Source organism: Microtus ochrogaster, chromosome 19 (assembly GCF_000317375.1).
Source record: "Microtus ochrogaster isolate Prairie Vole_2 chromosome 19, MicOch1.0, whole genome shotgun sequence".
Classification (NCBI taxonomy): domain Eukaryota; kingdom Metazoa; phylum Chordata; class Mammalia; order Rodentia; family Cricetidae; genus Microtus; species Microtus ochrogaster.
Genome location: NC_022021.1, coordinates 46,822,629 through 46,841,545, shown reverse-complemented (window position 1 = coordinate 46,841,545; position 18,917 = coordinate 46,822,629). Strand labels below are relative to the sequence as shown.

Genomic DNA, 18,917 nt, shown 5'->3' with positions numbered 1-18,917 from the left:
CTTCCTTGATTCGCATAGGGCAGCTCAAGTGAACGAAGGGGAAGTATCAAATCTCTTACAGCAAATGCCTAAGGCAGGCTCACAGGGACTTAATCCTCTGAGATGACTTGATCTTCTAAGAAGGAAAGGTTCGAAGGAGAAGACCTGTTGTCAGAAACATAATTCCTGACATATGGAAGCAACAAGAGTCAGAGTCGAGTCTGGGCCCCTTTGTGGAAGCATCTTGGACTCACAGGAGAAACGGGAAGGAAGTCTGGCACGTTCACTTCTAGCTAGGTGTCTCCGAGCCAGAACAAGGTTAGAACCACAGCCCCTGCCTCCTAACCCCTCAAATGTTTGGCACTGTAATACCTATATCAGGGTCATCTCTTGGAAATCACTTCACCCTTTACCCACATAAGCTGTGCTTAAAGTGTAACGGACGCCTTTTGAGGCTTTTTCCCTAAGTTTCTGTAGTCACATACAAATAGGGCATACAGACTTCAGGAGAACTCGCTTGCAGTACAAAATGGGAAATGGAACGTTTTTCTGACAATCCTTTCTTAGACGTTTATTGTTTAAAGTTGCTGCTTATGTTTTCTTCTAGAATTTTTACTGCTTCGGGTTCCAGTGTGAAGTCTCTGATCCACTGTAGCTAATTTTTGTGCGTGGTGATAGGTCCAGCTCTGATCTTAGTCTCCTGCAAGTGCACATCCAGCTTTCCCAGCAGTGTTTGCTGAAGATCCCGTCTTTCCTCCGGTGCATGTTCTTTGGCCTCTTCGTCAAATATCAGATGGTTATATTCAAGAATATTCACGTTTGGGTCTTTTATTTTATTTCCTTGGTCTACATGTCTGGTTGTGTGCCAGTAACATACTGTTTTAATTACTACAGATACATATGGAAATCTGAAAATCTCTCCAGTATAATTTTTTTTGTGCTCAGGACTGCGTTGGCTGTCTGGTTTCTTTTATGATTCCAATTAATTTTGACAAGCTTTTCCCCTTGACTTTTGTAAAGAATTATGTCAGCACTTTGATTGAGATTGTATTGAATCTGTAAATTGCCTTTGGTGGGAGGATTATTTTCACATTAATTCTGCTGATTCACAAAGATGGTATATCTTTCCATTTTCAGGTCTTTCTCTGGAGACCTGAAGTTTTTGTCATAGATGTCTTTCACATCCTTGGTTAGGTTTGTCCCAAGGTATTTTATTATCTTTGAAGCTACTGTAACTTATGTAATAAAATAGGTATGTCTCTAAGTTAGGGTTAATGATTTCAACTATTCTTTAATGAATGCATAACCTCTAAAGCTGTCTTTTAGCATAGCTGCTGTAATTTATTGATAGCTGTTCAATATAAAGGGTAGATTTGGGGAGACAGAAAGAAAAACACTAAACACCAGACTATAAACCATATTCATATACACGCACATATGTGTGTGTGTGTGTGTGTGTGTGTGTGTGTGTGTGTGAGAGAGAGAGAGAGAGAGAGAGGCAGGAAGTCACACACATTTCTCTTGGAATGTCTAATTTTATAATCTGTATTTATTCAAATATACTGGTATCCTTATTTCTGTGGTCTGTATGTTTAGAATAATCACTGTTAGGCAAAGGAATTTGTATACATTTTATAGCTATTATCAAACTGCTTTTCCAAAAATCTAAGAAATTCATATTTCCATTGGTTACAGAACAGAATTTTTAGGAGAATCTTGGCAAGTAGTAGGTACTTCATCTGTTTGTATCTCTCTGTGTTTGTCCTGGTTATGTATGTGTTTTGGTAAATCAGAAGGTTGATCAGGGAAGTTTTAGATCATGAAAAGGGAAAAAGTGACCACGTGTATGAACTGGCATGAGTCTGGAGGAAATCTCTGACAACTATTTTTTGAAGTATAAGTTGTACAAATCTGCAAGCCCTCCTTGCACAGAGCTCATGATAATCTTCTCTGTAGGGACCCAATTTCAGTAGCATGCTGCCAAAGGCAGCCCTGAGTTATTTCTTTAGGCGTGGTGCATCATAGCAACGCTTTCTCCGTTATCAAGAAGACATGATGGAATCCTTGAACCAGGAATTCCACCCCGATGTTTTCATGCCAATATGTAGATCTGTTGTCTGCCTGGAATTTCCAAACAAAAAATGCATAAACGCATACTTTTAGTAAGGCAGAAAGAACCGGGCATGAATTTCTCTTTCTCTCAGATCTTCCCAAGCATCTTTTTTTTTTAAATTTATTTATTTATTGAGGATTTCTGCCTCCTCCCCGCCACCGCCTCCCATTTCCCTCCCCCTCCCCCGATTAAGTCCCTCTCCCTCATCAGCTTGAAGAGCAATCAGGGTTCCCTGACCTGTGGGATGTCCAAGGACCGCCCTTAAGCCAGTGTTGTTCCCATTATGTTCTGTTGAACTTTCATTAGACTGTTATCCATAGCAACCACAAAGAGGTAGTCTAAGGTGTCTGTGATACCAAAGTGTGAAAAAAGTAATCATTAAATTATAATGAAACCAGCTTTCCTTTCTCTATCCCATCCAAAAGAATGAATTAATTCCAGAATCATACTACGAAATCAAATGGGATTCATCGTCTGACTCTCATAGAGAGTGGAGGCAAGTTCCTTATCCTTCTCTTGTCCTCAGTGACCTTCACCATCACCAGTGATCATCCATCAACTTCATCGTGCCCTCAGTGACCTTCATGTTTGTCATCTGTGTATGCATTGTCTGACACCTGAAGCAGCAGAAACAGAGAAACACACAGTTTTAAAGGTCAGACTATTAGGCATAGGGCTGCTTCATATAAATTCATCCAAATGGATTTCTTGAGAGATGATTCTCAATCTCTAAATATTAGACATTAAAATATTTAAAATAATTGTTTTATTTTGTGTATGAGTATTTTGCCTAAATGAATGTCTTTTCATCACATGTATACATGTAAAAGTATGTAACCTGGGAAAAGGCGTTGGATATCCTGAACTGAAATTTGATGGCTGTGAATCACCTCATTGGTTTTGGGAACAAAACCTGAATCTCTTGAAATAGCAACAAATACTCTTAACCACTGAGCCATCCCTCCAGCCGCAAGTGTCATGAATTTTTAAAGGAGGTCTTCTAGATTATTTATAAGATAAATTCTGTAATTGTCTTTATAGATGGCATTATCGAATAGCAGCAAAATTCACTTATTACTCCACTGTCTTTTTTATTGCTTAGTTCACTAGAAATTTTTATATCTTTTTAAGTGACATATGATAATACTGTACATCCTATGGGGTATAGTGCCTTAATACAATTCATATATATATGAATATATATAAAATGGTCAAATCAGGTTAATGGATATTTTCAACTTTTTCACACATGCTTTAACATTGGTGTGCTTGGAATCTAGTTCTTCCTAACATACATAATGTTGTCAATCCTAGATGATCCATGGTATTGCAGAATATCAGATCTTGTCTGCCATAAGAACTGCATTCTATAGCTGTTCTTGGATCTTCCTATACTTCTAATTCTATCTTACTCCCACCCAAGTCATCACAAACGTACTTTTGTTTTGAGATCAAGTTTTATTGATTTTACAGATGACTAAGAATATACAGAATTTGTCTTTGAGGTGCTGGCTTGCTGTGGGACAATGATTTATCAGTTGTATTGCTTTAATAAAATGCTGATTGGCCAGTAGCCAGGCAGGAAATATAGGTGGGGACAACCAGGCAGAAGTTGAGGCAGTGTGATGAGAACAGTAGAATTCTGGGAAGAGGAAAGAGGCAGTCTGCAGTCATCACCCAGACAGAGCAGAAGCAAGATAAGAATGCCTCTGTGATGAAAGACACCAAGCCATGTGGCTAACATAGACAAGTATTATGGGTTATGATATAGGATGTAAGAATTAGTTAATAAGAAGCCTGAGCTAATAGGCAACCAGTTTATGATTAGTGTAGACCTCTGTGTGTTTATTTGGGACTAAACAGCAGTGGGAGCTGGAGGGACAGAAACATCTGGGTTTTTTTTTTTGTATGACTTTTATCCATCTGTACATTTTCTTTTAACAACATCTGTTATATCATTCCCTCATTTTTAATCATATTTTTCATTTCGTTGTTGTTGGGGACATTTTATATTCTAGTGCACCCAGGATATAGATCCCTTTCAGACTAACGCTTCCCTTTTTACCTAGTCCACAGTTGTTCCTTTGCTCTTTCAGCTGTTTGGGGTCTTCCATCTTTCAGTCGGCAGTCAGTATAAACGCTTCAATATCTGAATCATCTCATTTGTCCATGTCTATTCCCATAAGTCAAAGTGTTTCATTGTTTTAGATTCCACATGTAGATCTTGAGTTTGTAAATGTAAATTTGAGTTTGTCTATCAGGGAAGAGATTAGTGGGAACCAGTTTCATTTTTTTGCTTTTGGGTATCCAGTTTTCCCAGTAACACTGAAGAGTGATCCCTGCACCGTCCAAATGAGGGATCTTGTATTGCCAGAGTACTTCCCGTGGACTCTGAAAATTCACAAGCCATTACTTCTCTTGCCCAGCCCTACACCCTCCTCGACTGGAAAGCACATCTGCCTCAGGGACTCCGTGGCCAGCACCAAGTCTCGCTTTCACTAACAATGAGAAATGTGAGTTGTTAGCGTTACCTTAATAGAATGGATTCTTTCTCCTGTGATAGGAAATCAAAGTTCTACGCCACTGCTAAAACCCCGGTGACGTGACGTCACAGGATTGATGCTCTCACAACGGTGTTGACAGTCTCAGCAGGGCTAACTAAAATCCTTGTAGCAAGGCACACGTTTGGCCTCCTGCCTGCACTGCCATGAGCAACATTTTATTAACAACATGAGACAACGCCTCCAAGCCATCATATCAAAGCACGCTGGAGACTTAGATTGAGACAGCATGGAGCTGCCAGAAGGGAGATCACTGGCCACACTGACAGCACTCATCAGGCCGCTCCCTACTCCAGGGTCCTTTGCAAGGGAGGGGAGACATAACAGGTTAAAAAGCCATATGCAAGGGCTTGCAAGATGGATCCATCGTTAAGAGCACTTTGAGCCCTGGCTGCTCTTACAGAGGACCCTGATTTAATTCCCGTCATTCACTTGGCAGCTCACAGCTGTCTGCAACTCCAGTTGAAGAACAGATGCCCTTTCCTGGCGTCTGTTTTTGCCAGGCAATCAAGCGGTACACTTAACTAGGCTTCGATTGCTGTGCTAAAACACCATGGCCAAAATCAAGGTAGGGAGGAACGGGTTTATTAGACTTAAACTTCTAGATCATTGTCTATCACTGAAGGAAGTCAGGACAGGAACTCAACACAGGGCAGGAGCCTGATGCAGAGGCTGTGGAAAGGGGCTGCTAACTGGCTTGCTCCTTCAGTACTTGCTCAACCTGCTTTCTTATAGAACCCATGACTACCTGTCTAAGGGTTGCTCCACCCATTAGGGGCTGGGCCCTCCCCCATCAATCACTAATAATGAAAGTGCCCCACAGGCTTTACCCCACAGGCTAGCCTACAGCCTGATCTCATGGAGGCATTTTCTCAGCTGAAGCTGCCTCCCTTCGAGTGATCCTAGCTTGTCTCAGTTAACATAAAACTAGCCAGCACATGCATAGGCAGAACAACCGCACACATTTTTTTTTATTAATTAAAATTGAAAACAATTACAAAAGAGCAGTCTGCAGCTAATGCTGACGTGTTATATGCTGCAGTTTGATAAGAAGCTAACTGGGAAGATCACTGAGCTCAGGCACACTGAGAGCTGATTGGGAAAAGGAGGGAAGGCCACTTAAAGGAACTCACATTAGATACTCACTGTGAGAGCCTGTTATGTCCGCTAAAACCAGATTGGAATCTAATGGGAAAACAAAGGAGAATCCCACTGCCAAGATTTTGAATGACATCTCTCAAGAAGAGAAGGACTTCTGGGACTTTCTGTCACATTTGACATCACTCCTGAAGGATCAAACCTCAAATAAAATGTCACCAGGAGCTTTCCAGCAGATGCCAGTGCCCTAGGTGAGTCTTCTAGTTCTAACCAGGGCACACTGCCCTTCGACAGTGACTCGTACATGAGAGGCCAGTGTGGTAGCAACCACAAACATGTGCTTCAAGCTCCAATAATTTCACATCAGCTAACACTCACTTGTGCTAAGTGCCTACTCCACCTGGATGAGAAAAGAACACCTTCAAAACAAATCTTACCATGGCCCAGGAAGGATTTTTGTCTTTCTTTCCAAAACCTGGGCATTTCTGTCCCAGTAAATGGTCTACTACTTACTCCTTTAAACCAAAAACTGATACTCTGAGGGGACCCTGCAGGTGGTCACAGCAGGCAGGGAGGTGATCAATGAAGAGATGGCACTAAAAATTGGGTTTCAATCGATTTTGTCATCCTGGATTAAGACTTCAGGGAGTCTGAAGTCAGGCAGTTCATTGTCAGTATATTAAAACATAGTACAATTTGGAATAAAAAGTTTCCTGGTATAATACAATTCCTGGTACACAAATAAGTATAATTACTTAAAACTCAACTCAGGATACATGTCATTTCTTTCACAATGATGTGTTCTAGAGGAAGGCTACCTGTATTAATTTAAGGACCTAAGGAAGGGTTTAGGCTGGTCTTGGTCATGTAGACAGTGTCGAGATTGTTTAGGCTATTAGCCAGCTCAGGTCCTGGTTGTGGGAGCTTGGGGGAGCCTCTGGCTATACAGATAATGTAAGGGTCATTTAGAATATTAGGTATCTCTGATCCTGGCTGTAAGAGCTTGGAGAACCCCTGACTGTAAGGGTCATTTAGATTACTAGGTATCTAGGATCCTGGTTGTAGGAGCTTAATAGGGCCTGGCCCAATAGGTAATGCAGATCACCAAGCTATTAGTCACTCCCAATTCTCAGCATTCTGGATGGAACAACAGGCTTTTTTTTTTTCATATTTCTCATTGGAAAGATGATTCTGCATGCTTAACTTTCCTGGTTTCTCTGGAGAGCTGTAGGGCAAAGACCTTCACTGGGCTCCCAACAATAGTCCATGTTTACTTTCCCACCTGAATACTCAGTCAGAGCACCAGAAACTCGGCATCTAAAAATGTCAACACTCATTTTCTTCCACCTCTACCGAGACACACATCTGTCTACCACCATGTTGTGCACAGTGGCCTGTGACAAGGCTTCCCCTAGGTCACCAGACTACCCCTCCTACTTTATGGCTCATTTTTCCAGGGTTAACTATGACAATTCAAATAAAAAATTGAAAATGCCAACAAATCTTGCCCAGCCACCTTCCTCAAGCATTTCCCAAAGCCACAATAAACACATAAGTTTCACCGGCTTACTGACAACGTCCTCCATACTGTGACTGCTTTTTGAGGTCTAATTTGGGTCATTGCCTCCTCCTTCTCCACAAGATCATCCAAGATCACCTTTTATTCATGCTCTATCACTTGAATCTAGGCATGACACCTCTCTTGTTTATTGCAAGTGTTATGACTGTCTTATGCATCCTGAGAGCCAGGAGTCCATCCGTGTCATTCACCGCTACATACCCAGTGCCTAGAGCAAGCAGACTCTCAGCGAGTGTGCTCCAAAGCATCTGTTTGGGAAGGAGGGAGAAGAAAGGTTCTTTCTCACCATGAGTTTCCCTATGATTTCAGGGAAAGTGGTCAGTGGTTTACAGCAATAAAAGAAGCCTGATTTTTAACCAGACATTCACCGGGATGCCTGCAAGTCCTTGGTGACCCCCATGTCCAGGAAGAGATGGGTCAGAAGCACCATCTGTTTACACAGATGTTTGTGCATGCGGGATTTTCATGTGAAATCCACCACCAATCGTATGTCTTCTGCAAGATAATTACGCAGTAAGGGTGAGGTGCAACCCTCAAAATATCTGCGAGCCCCAGGAAATCAAACTAAAATTCTCCTTGTAGAAATCTATAGCTGACTTATTTAGCAATAACGTTGACAATAGTTGGGTTTAATGGTTTACGGGTTCTCTTTTTTAAAAATATTCTCCCAAGGGTCTTCCCTGGAGACGTTTTGGATGCAAAAGCAATGAAAAGCATGCTAGATTAAGAAGTTAAATAATATTTACTGGCCTTAGCCATCTTGGTGATCTTGGAATAACCTTGGCACATTTCTTGACATCTATACAGCTTTTCCCCGTCATCTCTGGACTGAGGATGGTGTGAGTTAGGGGTAGTGACACATGATTGTTGAGAAGACAAATGTATGTAGACCAGATGCCGGGAGCACTCAAATGCTTCCAGCCATTGCTATGAATAACTTGCCCCTTTCCCACTGTCTCAGAGTATGAAATTCAAAACCCCTCTATGTTTGGATTGTCGTTACTATTAATACACCTTAATTTAATTTATTCAGGTGTACATGTGAATACATGCATGTGTGGGGCACACATGCAGTGGTCAGAAGACAACATGCAAGGATCATTTCTCTCTTTCTATCAGGCAGGTTCTGGGGAAAGAACTCATGACATCAGGCTTGGCAGCATGTGCCATTACCCATCAAGCCATCTCACCATTTTGTCATTGCTTCATTTTAAGGAACCCTTTAGCAACTTCTACTCATGAGCCTTTTCAACCCTTTCTTTTTTAAGACATCATGGGTGACTTCAGGGGGGTGAAGGCGACAAGAAGTAGCTATACTTGAGACTTTCCATACGAGGGAGAGGTGCACGGCCCCCTGAAAAGAAGCTGCTGCCCCCATCAATGGTCTCTTCACACATCAGGAGCATCTCACTGAAAACGCTAGCTTGGCATGTATCTGACCATTCAGGATTTACTCCAGAAAACAATTCGTTATGAATAATCCACTATAAAGACCAAGCTCACCCAAGACCGCTTATGAGGATGCTCACAGATGCTTGATGATGGCAGGCTAACTTTGTCAAAATTCATTTTTTATTATCAATACTGTTAAGATATTCTGGAATGTAGTTCTATGACTTTATTGATACATTTTACACCTGAATTATGGCATAATAATATAAGAATGCAGCATAATATATAAGATATAAAGCTACTGAATGAAAGAAATTGATTAAAAATATAGTGGCTGAGAAGTATTTTATACTATCAAATTGGTGTAAGAAGGAAGAAAGTCTTAGAAAATAATGGCTATTTGGGATGACGAAGAAAAGAGGAAGAGGAGGGAGAGGGAGAAGAAGAAGAAGAAGAAGAGGAGGAGGAGGAGGAGGAGGAGGAGGAGGAGGAGGAGGAGGAGTGTACATATATGTAAGTCAGTGAATACCACTTATTAAAGAAGTACCATATAGTACAGATTGTTCTACAGCAGCTTATTAAATAATGTGCCAGGAGTTTATAACTGAACTACCTAGCTGAATTTTAATACCTAGGTTTAGGCATTGATTTCTGCAGGCAGTACAGTGGACCTGCTCTCTCTACACATTATCTCTCCATTTGCCTATGTACATCTATCTAGTTAAAATGCTAAGTAGCTATCTATGCCTCTAAGTCTATCTGTTCCAGCTGTTTATTCCTTGACCTGTCTATTAGTAAGTACCTACTTATCTGGTGAACCCCACAGTGCTTGCTTCTGGACAGCATGCTCATGCTCTCTCCCCTCACCTCACTGTTCTCTGGACATGTCCATTCAGATAGCTGTGCTACAGGAAAAACAACTTCAGAGTTCCACACTTGGCTCACCCTGTGACCTGGGAGCCATGCCACACTGCGCTATTTTTGTGTTTCACAAGATAGACTCCTTGAAGATGACACTGTTAAAACTCTACCGTGACCCTGACAGTCATCCAAGCACTTGAGTTATGAAATGTTAAACACCAGAAAGCAACTGCCACCTGACCCTATAGTGCAGGGCACAGCCACTCACCTCCTTTTCATCCCCTTTCAAAATGAACAGCCAAGCAACACGCAGTGGTCTAAGACTAAAATCCCAGCACTAAGGGGGCTGAAGCAGGAAGATGATGAGTCCAAAGGCAGTAGAGAATAAAGAGAAAAAATTCTCCCCCCCAAACAATATTCATTAAAATAAGTAAGATAAATATTTGGAAAGAATGGGAAGGCCACATTTCACCTTTGATAAGGCTGAGAAGGGCGGTCCATCGAGCTGGAAAACTGCAAAAACCCTTCACGAAGGCCGTAAAGAGTTCAACAGCATGGGGGACAAGCTGAGATGCCCACAGCAAAGTCCACTAATTGATAATTGTAAAATCATACAATAAACATACCACATGAATGGTAGCACACTCAGGAGTCAAAGGGAACACATTTTATTACACTTCTAACCATTAGATAAGACAAGATTTATAAAATTTCATCTGATTAACTTGGTTAAATCACACATGTGACAGAGTTCAGCACCTGCTGCATGCCGGAGTGCTCGGTACTGAGGAGATGAACACAGTGACCAAGCCAGGGTCAAGGAGTTTGAAAAGAATGAAACAGATGTATATACAAAATATGACAGGACTTACAACTTTAAATCCCCTTTGTACGAAAGTGCAAGAGCCACACAATGCAGATGGGATCGAACTCAATTCATCTGAGCAGAAAGAGAGAGGACAGACCATGTGGGATGGGGAGTTGAGAGCTAAGGATTGGTGAACAAGCAAATCTCCACCTGCTAGACAATAGAGGGGAACGCACACTAAATGTGCTCACTGGTTGGGATTCAGGAAGAGCCCTCTTCTTCCTCTTTCACACAAGCTGACAGATGTCCAACTGTGCATGACCAAATTAGACACAAGGCTTCATCCATTCAACTTTGGATACTCGCACTCCCCCCCGCTGCAATGCAACAGTTATCCATTCATCAGTGAATCACTCCATACATTAAGTAAACGATTACTGACAGCCAATTATGTTTTGAGGAGGTCATTCTCATCCAACAAAGGATGGAGCAATATGTGACTAACATAAAAACACCCCTCCTTAGTGGAGCTCACACTAGGGGGAGACCAGAATGTAGACAAACTTATAAAACACTATGCTGAAAAAAAATCAGAGACGGCTAAAACTTTGAAGAGAAAAACAGTGAGTCATAAAAAGAACACAGTGAAATTATTTTAAAATTAGTGACTTGGTCGGGAGTAGCACCAAGGAATCATAATTAAGAAAACCGGAAATGAGAGCTGTCACACCTGCCATCTTTCTGTTCAGATATCAGGTATGCCATGGCGTGGAGAATAAGTATGTAAAGAGCCATTTGACATACCATGCTGGAGAAAGAAAAACTAAGATGGGATAGTGATGAGGAGAAGGCGAGGAAGAGGATGACGACAGAGCAACTGAAGATGCTTTCAGCTGAATGAAATACAGCCACTGAAGGACGCCAAGCAGAGCGCAGCAGGGGCAGCCAGGAGGCCAGAGGAGGTAGACGGGTTTCCAGGAGGCTGGAAATGGAGCAGATGAGGTGTGGAGACTGTGAGGAGACCAGGAGGCACAGAGGAAGGGGAGGGGAGGAAAGAAGAGGGTCGACCATGAGGTGTCTGCTTAGGTCTAAGGAAAAGATGCTAGAAGGAGAGGAGAGAAGAGTAACAAGGAAAGCGCTGAAAAGTGGCAGGGTTTAGATATATTGGGGGTTGATAGTAGATTTATTGATAGCGTGGAAATAGTATGAGAGGCAAAGAATAGAATCAAGCAGGATTTCATACCTGGAGCCTTTGCAACTCGACTGCACTTGCATTTAGTACAATCGAGAACACACAGAACACGGGGAGAAAAAGAACTCAGGTTTGGCATGCGCCCCTGGAGGATAATGTGCTGTTTAATCTGTAAGACCGAATAGGCAGTTACATGGACAGTTCTAGGGCTTAGGATTTCAGGGTTTAAGAGGAGATAGACAAGCGAGTCATCAATGATAAATGGTACTAAAGCAACTAGACTCCTAGAGATGCTGAAGCAATGGGAACCATAGGTGCAGCTCCTGAACCACAATGGAATGCATGCGGTTGAGTGGCAGAGAGGTGGGGTTGGGACAATGTGAGCAGAGATGAGAGGTTAAGGCCAAATTGTTAACGCTTATTTGGGAAGGGGGTGAGCGGTGCTGTCACTGATAGGATTCACTTGCTCTAGGAAGTGGTCTCTCACCTATGCCCAGGCAAGAAACTCTAGGTGAACTCAGTTGGTCACAGATAAACGTAAGACATGAAAATAAGAGGGGGGCTTCTGGGGAGGGTTCCTGTGGGAGAGGGAAGGAGCTGAGAGAGGGGAATACAGACGGGAGCAACTAGAATTCACTCTGGTCGTGTATGAAACTGGCAAGCGATGAATAAGATTTTTAAACAGATGAGGGAGGGACGAAGGGCACACACACTGCTGACTCCTAACTGTGCAGCCAGCTGAATCTCCAGCACCAAATTTAGCAGCGTGGCCGTTTGGTCCTCCTGACAAGGCAGTCCTAGCGGATGATAAAGGGTAGGCTCCGGAGGAGCTGGAGCAAAGGCGCGCCATGGAAACACGTGTAGCAAATGCTTTTAAGGAGGTTTTCCTCAAGAAATGTGGGTTGTATGTGGGGGAACACGAGCTAGAACTATAAAAGAAATTAGGGTTCATGGGTCAATGATTAAAGTTGGGGCTGATTCCACTCTTAATCGAAGGATGGCAGGAGATGGATAATAAAGCCTGAAGACCTCCTCACCTCCCCCCCCTCAAAAAAAAAAAAAAAAGAAGTGAAGAACGGTAAGGGCAAATGAACAAACCCAGCTCAGTCACGCTCCGGGCATGGCCTCAACCAGAATAAACCAGAGTAAGCAGCAAGTGGGCTGTTTTGAGTCTTTCCAATATACTTTAGCAGGGGAACCTCCTGCATAGAAAGGAGAAGCACAAGAAATACGGTCTCTGTGCAGAGAGCAGGGCAGTCACTCAAATTCTGTGTACTTGAAAAAAAAGTCTAAAAATCGGAGGCATGTCAAATGCCTCAGGGCTGCCCACACAATTCCTCACCAATGCAATGGAGGAGCGAAATATCCCTGGACACGGTCACATGACATCACAGTGTTGTGTGCTTCCCAGAATCGCCCAACCATCTTTCCAGCTGTTGCTTTTTCTGCCTTGGCTTCCCCAGCATGATCTTTGCCCAGGCTCTAAGCAAAAGCCAATGAGGTAAAATGACGTCCCTTTGTGGTCGGGATTGACAGAGACATAAACATACAGAAGCCACATGAAAGTGTAGGGCAAGCAAGGGCTGCTTGGGACAGCACCCTGTAGACCCTGCAGCAGAGAGGTCTCCCCGATTATCTGAAGAGGAAACGATGCAGGAAACCCCTAGGGACCATGAAACCCAAACACCCAAACATGGGCACTTATCCCTTTGGGCATGTTCTGTCAAAGGATCCTCCTACATGTAATTTAACCGAGGAGGCAATGCCCTCTCCAGCACATGAAAACCTTCAAATCCCAGCAATTAACCCCATTGCCATCTGTCCCACAAATGGGTATACGAGAATAACACACACACACACACACACACACACACACACACACACACCACTCACTGGTGCATCATGGAAGGAAAATGGATAATGGACTTCACCACACTCGGTGACAATTCAGAAATGTTTAGAGCAGCCACAAACCTGGGGACCTCCAGGCTGAGAGCATGTTAGGCAGGTGCTCACATAAACAGAAGAGAAAGGAGGTCACGAGCCCAAACAGAGGAGACCAGAATAGGAGGCCAGGCTCACAGGTACCAGGATCGGAATTCTGGTGCACTCTGAAGTGGATAATGAGAGCAGACAGCCTTCCTGCTAGTGAGCTTTGGTAGCAAAGAGCGGAATGCACGTAACGAACAGACGGGTCTGCACAGGCCTCTCTGGATCCTATCACAGAGATTTTCCACTGGACGGACAGACAAAAGGACAGGCACAATGAGGAGGGACATTATTCCGAATGGCAGGCTTTACCCCAAAATGCAACCATTCAGCATGTGCAAGCAAGCTATGTTCTCTGTCATCACAATGCACATGCAAACACCAGGAAATAAAACCCCGGCTGGGACAAAGGCATCGAAATAATGATTTCTGCGGTTCTGCAAATCACTTTTAGTATTTACTATTTTTGTCAGAGCTTCCTCTGGTATAAGCACGTTGTCACCTATGTGACAACTGTATCCTTCAGTTCCTCATCTTACTTCCAAGAAACAGCAAAAGAGGTAAGAATGCCGAGCTGTGGTCCTCTCGGATCCAGCCTCCTGGAAGCACCAGGGTCTATGTCACAGTCATGCCCATAAGTCATCCCCGTAAGTACGCCATTGGCTAACATCACAGATGAGTGACTGACACCACACGGGTGACTTCAGCTTCATATCTGAGATTCGCAGCTTGTTCTCAGTGTTTCACACACGCCACATAAACACCCAAGACACAGACAAGAGGCAAAACTGCTCCAGTGACTTAAACGTGATTGAAGTCCGCATGTGCATGCATGGAAACGCCACCGTGACATATCGTGTATCACTAAAGTGTGCTGACAAAATCCAAAACTGATGGCCAGCATACTGCATTATATATCGAGGTATAGCTATACATATTTATTTTATGCTTGGATTTATAGTTTTGAAAATGATAGGCAAGGACTGCAGAGTATGCCAGAGTATAAAAGTTACTCTTTTCAGAGCGAAGAGGAATTGGAAAATACTGAAGGTATTTCAACAGTCTGGCTGTCACGTGGGTCTCCACCTTAACATGAAGGTAAAACTTGAGTCTTTCCTTCTTGCACAAGTATTTAGGTGTCTGGAAATCGTTTGACACTAAAATTAGAGATTGATTTTGTTGATAAAGAGAGGGTCTAGAGAGATGGCTAGCAGTTAGGAACTCATGCAGAGAACTCGAGTTTAGTTCTGAACACCCAGCCTGTGCAGCTCACGACCTCCTGCAACTCCATCTCCAAGAGGACCCAACATCTCGACCTCCGCAAGCGCCTCTACCAACGCATGCGCACCTGCACACAGACCCACACATGCATGTAATTTAAAATAACACAATAGATTCGTCTCTCAAAAATGAGACAAATGGGATAAGACGAGGAGAACAACTTGAAAAGCATCATCTATTTTAATTAACTCCTGTGGAATCAAAACATTTGTCTTGAAAATCCTCTCCATCAGAAAAATGTTAAAATAAACTTTAAATTTCTAAGCAGTGACTAAAGTAATTACAAAGAAAAGTTGACAATATTAAAATAAACTTTAAGTTTAAAAGAAAACATTGGAAAGCCCATTAGTGTGTGGTTTTCAAAAGGTAAACAATAAAGAAGTATCACAAACAATGAGTTAATAGCCTTAAAATTTTAGTTACAAAAATTCCTCAGCAGACATTGGAGCTTCTAACTAGACATACCCAAGAGCATCCTCACAGTGCCTGTTTCCTGCCCTCCTCCTAGGGCGGCAGATAATTAGCCCTTACATAACACCAACAAAACAAGAAACAATAAAATAGACCAAAAATGAGTGAGTGCCATCATACTGAAACAATTATTAAAGACGCTCCTCGGCGGGAGTGATGTTTTTATCAAAACAAACTCTCCAGCATTTTGTTCCTGAAGTGCAATTATCTGTTAACACTTAAACGGCAACCAACAGTCTAAGACCCTGCTTTAGGAACACTACATCAGCCACTGTTATTCTGTGCTCATGAATCAACCCTCAGTTAAATGAAGGCTTCGTGCTGATTGTCAGTGTTCACGGGGCACTGCCTTAGGCCGCAAATATCCATCTTCACAAAGAAAAGGGCAATGCTGCCTGCAAATATCGGAAGACACGCAATTCAGGCATGGGGGCTGTGGACCATGGACCACCAGCCCTCTCCATGATCGCTCAGTGCAGACTCGTGCAACCCAAGAGAAGCATCGAATTACATGATAGAGTCTTCTCATGATAGAATATTATATACACATTAAAGTTAGGTTTATTAACAATCTGTCAAACCATGCAGCATGCATATTGTAATAAGTGAAGAGTTCCAATCAAAACTGCATGGCTTAGCTACGTTAGCTCTACAGATTGCTCCTGGCAAGCATCCTAAAGGAGAGTATTAACTACTAGCCATAGTTAACTTTCCCGTGGGCATTACTGGACTCTGTCCCTTTAAAGCATACAACCCATCGTCATTATTCACTACATTAAACTACTTTGTTCATTGAAATTAAAAATAGCTGTAAAATACAAATTGCTTAGGGGTCCATAAGATTGTTCAGAGGATGAAATCACTTCCTAACAAGGCTCACAACATCTTCTTGATTCCCCGGACCCACATGGCAGGGAGAGAGGAAACTGATTCCTACAAGTTGTCTTCTGACCTACACACACACCCACATACACGACAACTAACTAAACAGTTAAATAAATGTTCTAAAAATATTTTTAAGCCGGGCGGTGGTGGCGCACACCTTTAATCCCAGCACTCGGGAGGCAGAGGCAGGCGGATCTCTGTGAGTTCGAGGCCAGCCTGGTCTACAAGAGCTAGTTCCAGGACAGGAACCAAAAAAAGCTACGGAAAAACCCTGTCTCGAAAATTCAAAATATATATATTTTTTTTTTAAGACTACAAACAACTCAACTGTAGAGATAACATATTCAAAGCACAACTAGGTATAGTCCAGTAGACTTTACTCGTTACACGAACTGAGGGTAGAGATTACATGAGCATAAACACATCTCTAAGATAAATACAATTAAATTAATTAGCATATTGCAATTTACTTTTCCCAGTTAATAAGATGGCATAGACAGATATTTTATTTCCGCATGTGTACTGAAAGAATACAGGAGTGAGCGGCTCCTCGGCGAAGGCATGTGTACAAAAGTTGTTATGTCGGGGATTAAGGATAAGTGAGTTAATGCGCAGAAAAAAATAGAACATGACTTAAACTGCTCCAAGAAGCAGAGTAACTGGGCTTCCAGTAACACACTGCTGACAAGCATGCCTTGGGGGCGTCAGGCACACTTTAAAAGAGAAATAGTCCTCTTGAATTCTCCCTTAGGTTTGGAGACTGCAACGCTGCATTTCTTTGCTTCCCTGCTCCCTCCCATCCCTCTTCCCTACCCCTCCTTGACCTCCTGCAAAGTCATGGCTCCGATTTTCACTGATTGTCATTACATGCAAATATATGTCTATTGCAAAGACACAAACAAAACCTACTCCGTTTGTATAATCTTACTTGTATGCATGTGTAAATAATTTAAGAAATAAAACAAACTAAAAACAAAAACCAAACAGAACCATCTATTTGGATTCAAGTGTAGAGAGTATTGCCAAGATACTTCTTGTTTTAAAATACATGGCTCATGTAGACACCTGTCGTTGATCTTAATAAAATAAGTGCAGTGGATAGATCAATATAATTGCCTGACAGCCAAAAATAACTGTACACTAGTCTACACGTATATCTAGTGGTGTGAGCAGAGTACATAGCTGAAATGGCATGAACATGGTTAATTAGGAAATAGTATGGAACTCACTGTGTAATGAGTTACACAAGCCAGATGTGTAACAAAACATGCCAAGTGAGTAATGTTTCTGAGGTCTTACTGTGAGCAAAGTTATGGTTTAGGTACCAAAATTTAGCCTAGCAATCTTGGGGTATATAGACTATGTCAATGGATGAAGCCCTGGATATCTACCCAGGTTCTGCAGGCACAGCAGGGCTTCATGAAGATTTGTGATAAAATTCTATACATCCAAGCTAAATCTTGTTAATGGACTTAATGGTGACTGATACATTCTCATTCTGTCTGTGACGAGATCTTGAAGCACTCCAGACCACACATAGATCATAGCTCAGCAAGCTAGGGGCTTGGGGACCACATCTAGCCTCCTTCTTGCCTTTGTAAATAAAGATTTATTGGAACATGGTCAGTCTCATTCACTCCTTTACTGCCTGTGGCTACTGTCACGTTGCAGTTGTAGAGTTGAGATGATGTAGCTGAGAATCTAAGACTTATGGATACTAACATGTTTTCCCCTACTTCTTCAAAAGAAGTTTGTCAATTTCTGATCTCGAATTATGCTCAAAAAATCAACACTTCAATGCTTATTTTTTTTTCTTTCCTCCGAGAGGCCTGGTATTTCCAGGAAAACACCACCAAAATAATAATCGTGCATGTCTCTCCTTATTCTAGATTGGCACCAGTCAAACCCTCTCCCTATTTCTGACTTCTTAGGTAAGTTTCTGACTCTTTGGGGGCCTCAGTTTACTCGTCTTTAAAGTAAGGACCATGAAAGCACCTCACTCATAGAGTGGGAGCAAGAGCTGGAATCTTTCCTTCAGCACAGGGCCCGGTAACCCATGAAACCTGCGTGAGCCGATAATACCCTTCCTGTAATGTACTGGTCCCAGCACATCCAAATCCCAGGTACACAAACTCTGTGACATCTTGATGGCTCTCCCTAGCTCTCAGGCTCCATGGCTCTCCACATAGGAGAGACTGGGATGCCCAGGTGCTGGAGTTTTACTTCAGACACCATGCGAATCTGAGTTTATGTAGACTACAGAAAGACACAAAAACCAGATCCTCAGTTTGTCCTTCTGTGAGATGGAGGGGTTGCAGATTATATTCATAGGGGTTGGGGAGTCTATATTCTCTGTCAAACTCTTCTTCATATCTTCAAGCTGAACTCTTAATATCAATTTAGTAACCATCAGGATACAAGGCAACTGGGAACTGGCAACATCGTCCCATAACTGTGACAGTCAACAAGTGCAAAGAATGTATGTACATATGCATGCATGTTTGTTTGTATGTATGTATGTATGTATGTATGTATGTATGCCATTGGCAAGTCTTTTCATTGGAAAGCAGAATGAAGTTGTCCACAATGAGACTTAACTTGGTTGATAAATAATTTAATACAGCAGATGTCTCCAGTGACTAGTGGACTAGTGTATATAGGTAATGTCCTTCTCTCTCTCTCTCTCTCTGTTCTCTCTCTCTCTCTCT

The 18,917-nt window shown here is 42.3% G+C and overlaps 1 protein-coding gene across 2 annotated transcripts in view; it reads right to left on the bottom strand.

Annotated features, from left to right (window-relative positions):
- Sema5a (semaphorin 5A) overlaps window positions 1-18,917 on the bottom strand; it is a 429,658-nt gene that overhangs the window by 309,541 nt on the left and 101,200 nt on the right. The window lies entirely within an intron of this gene.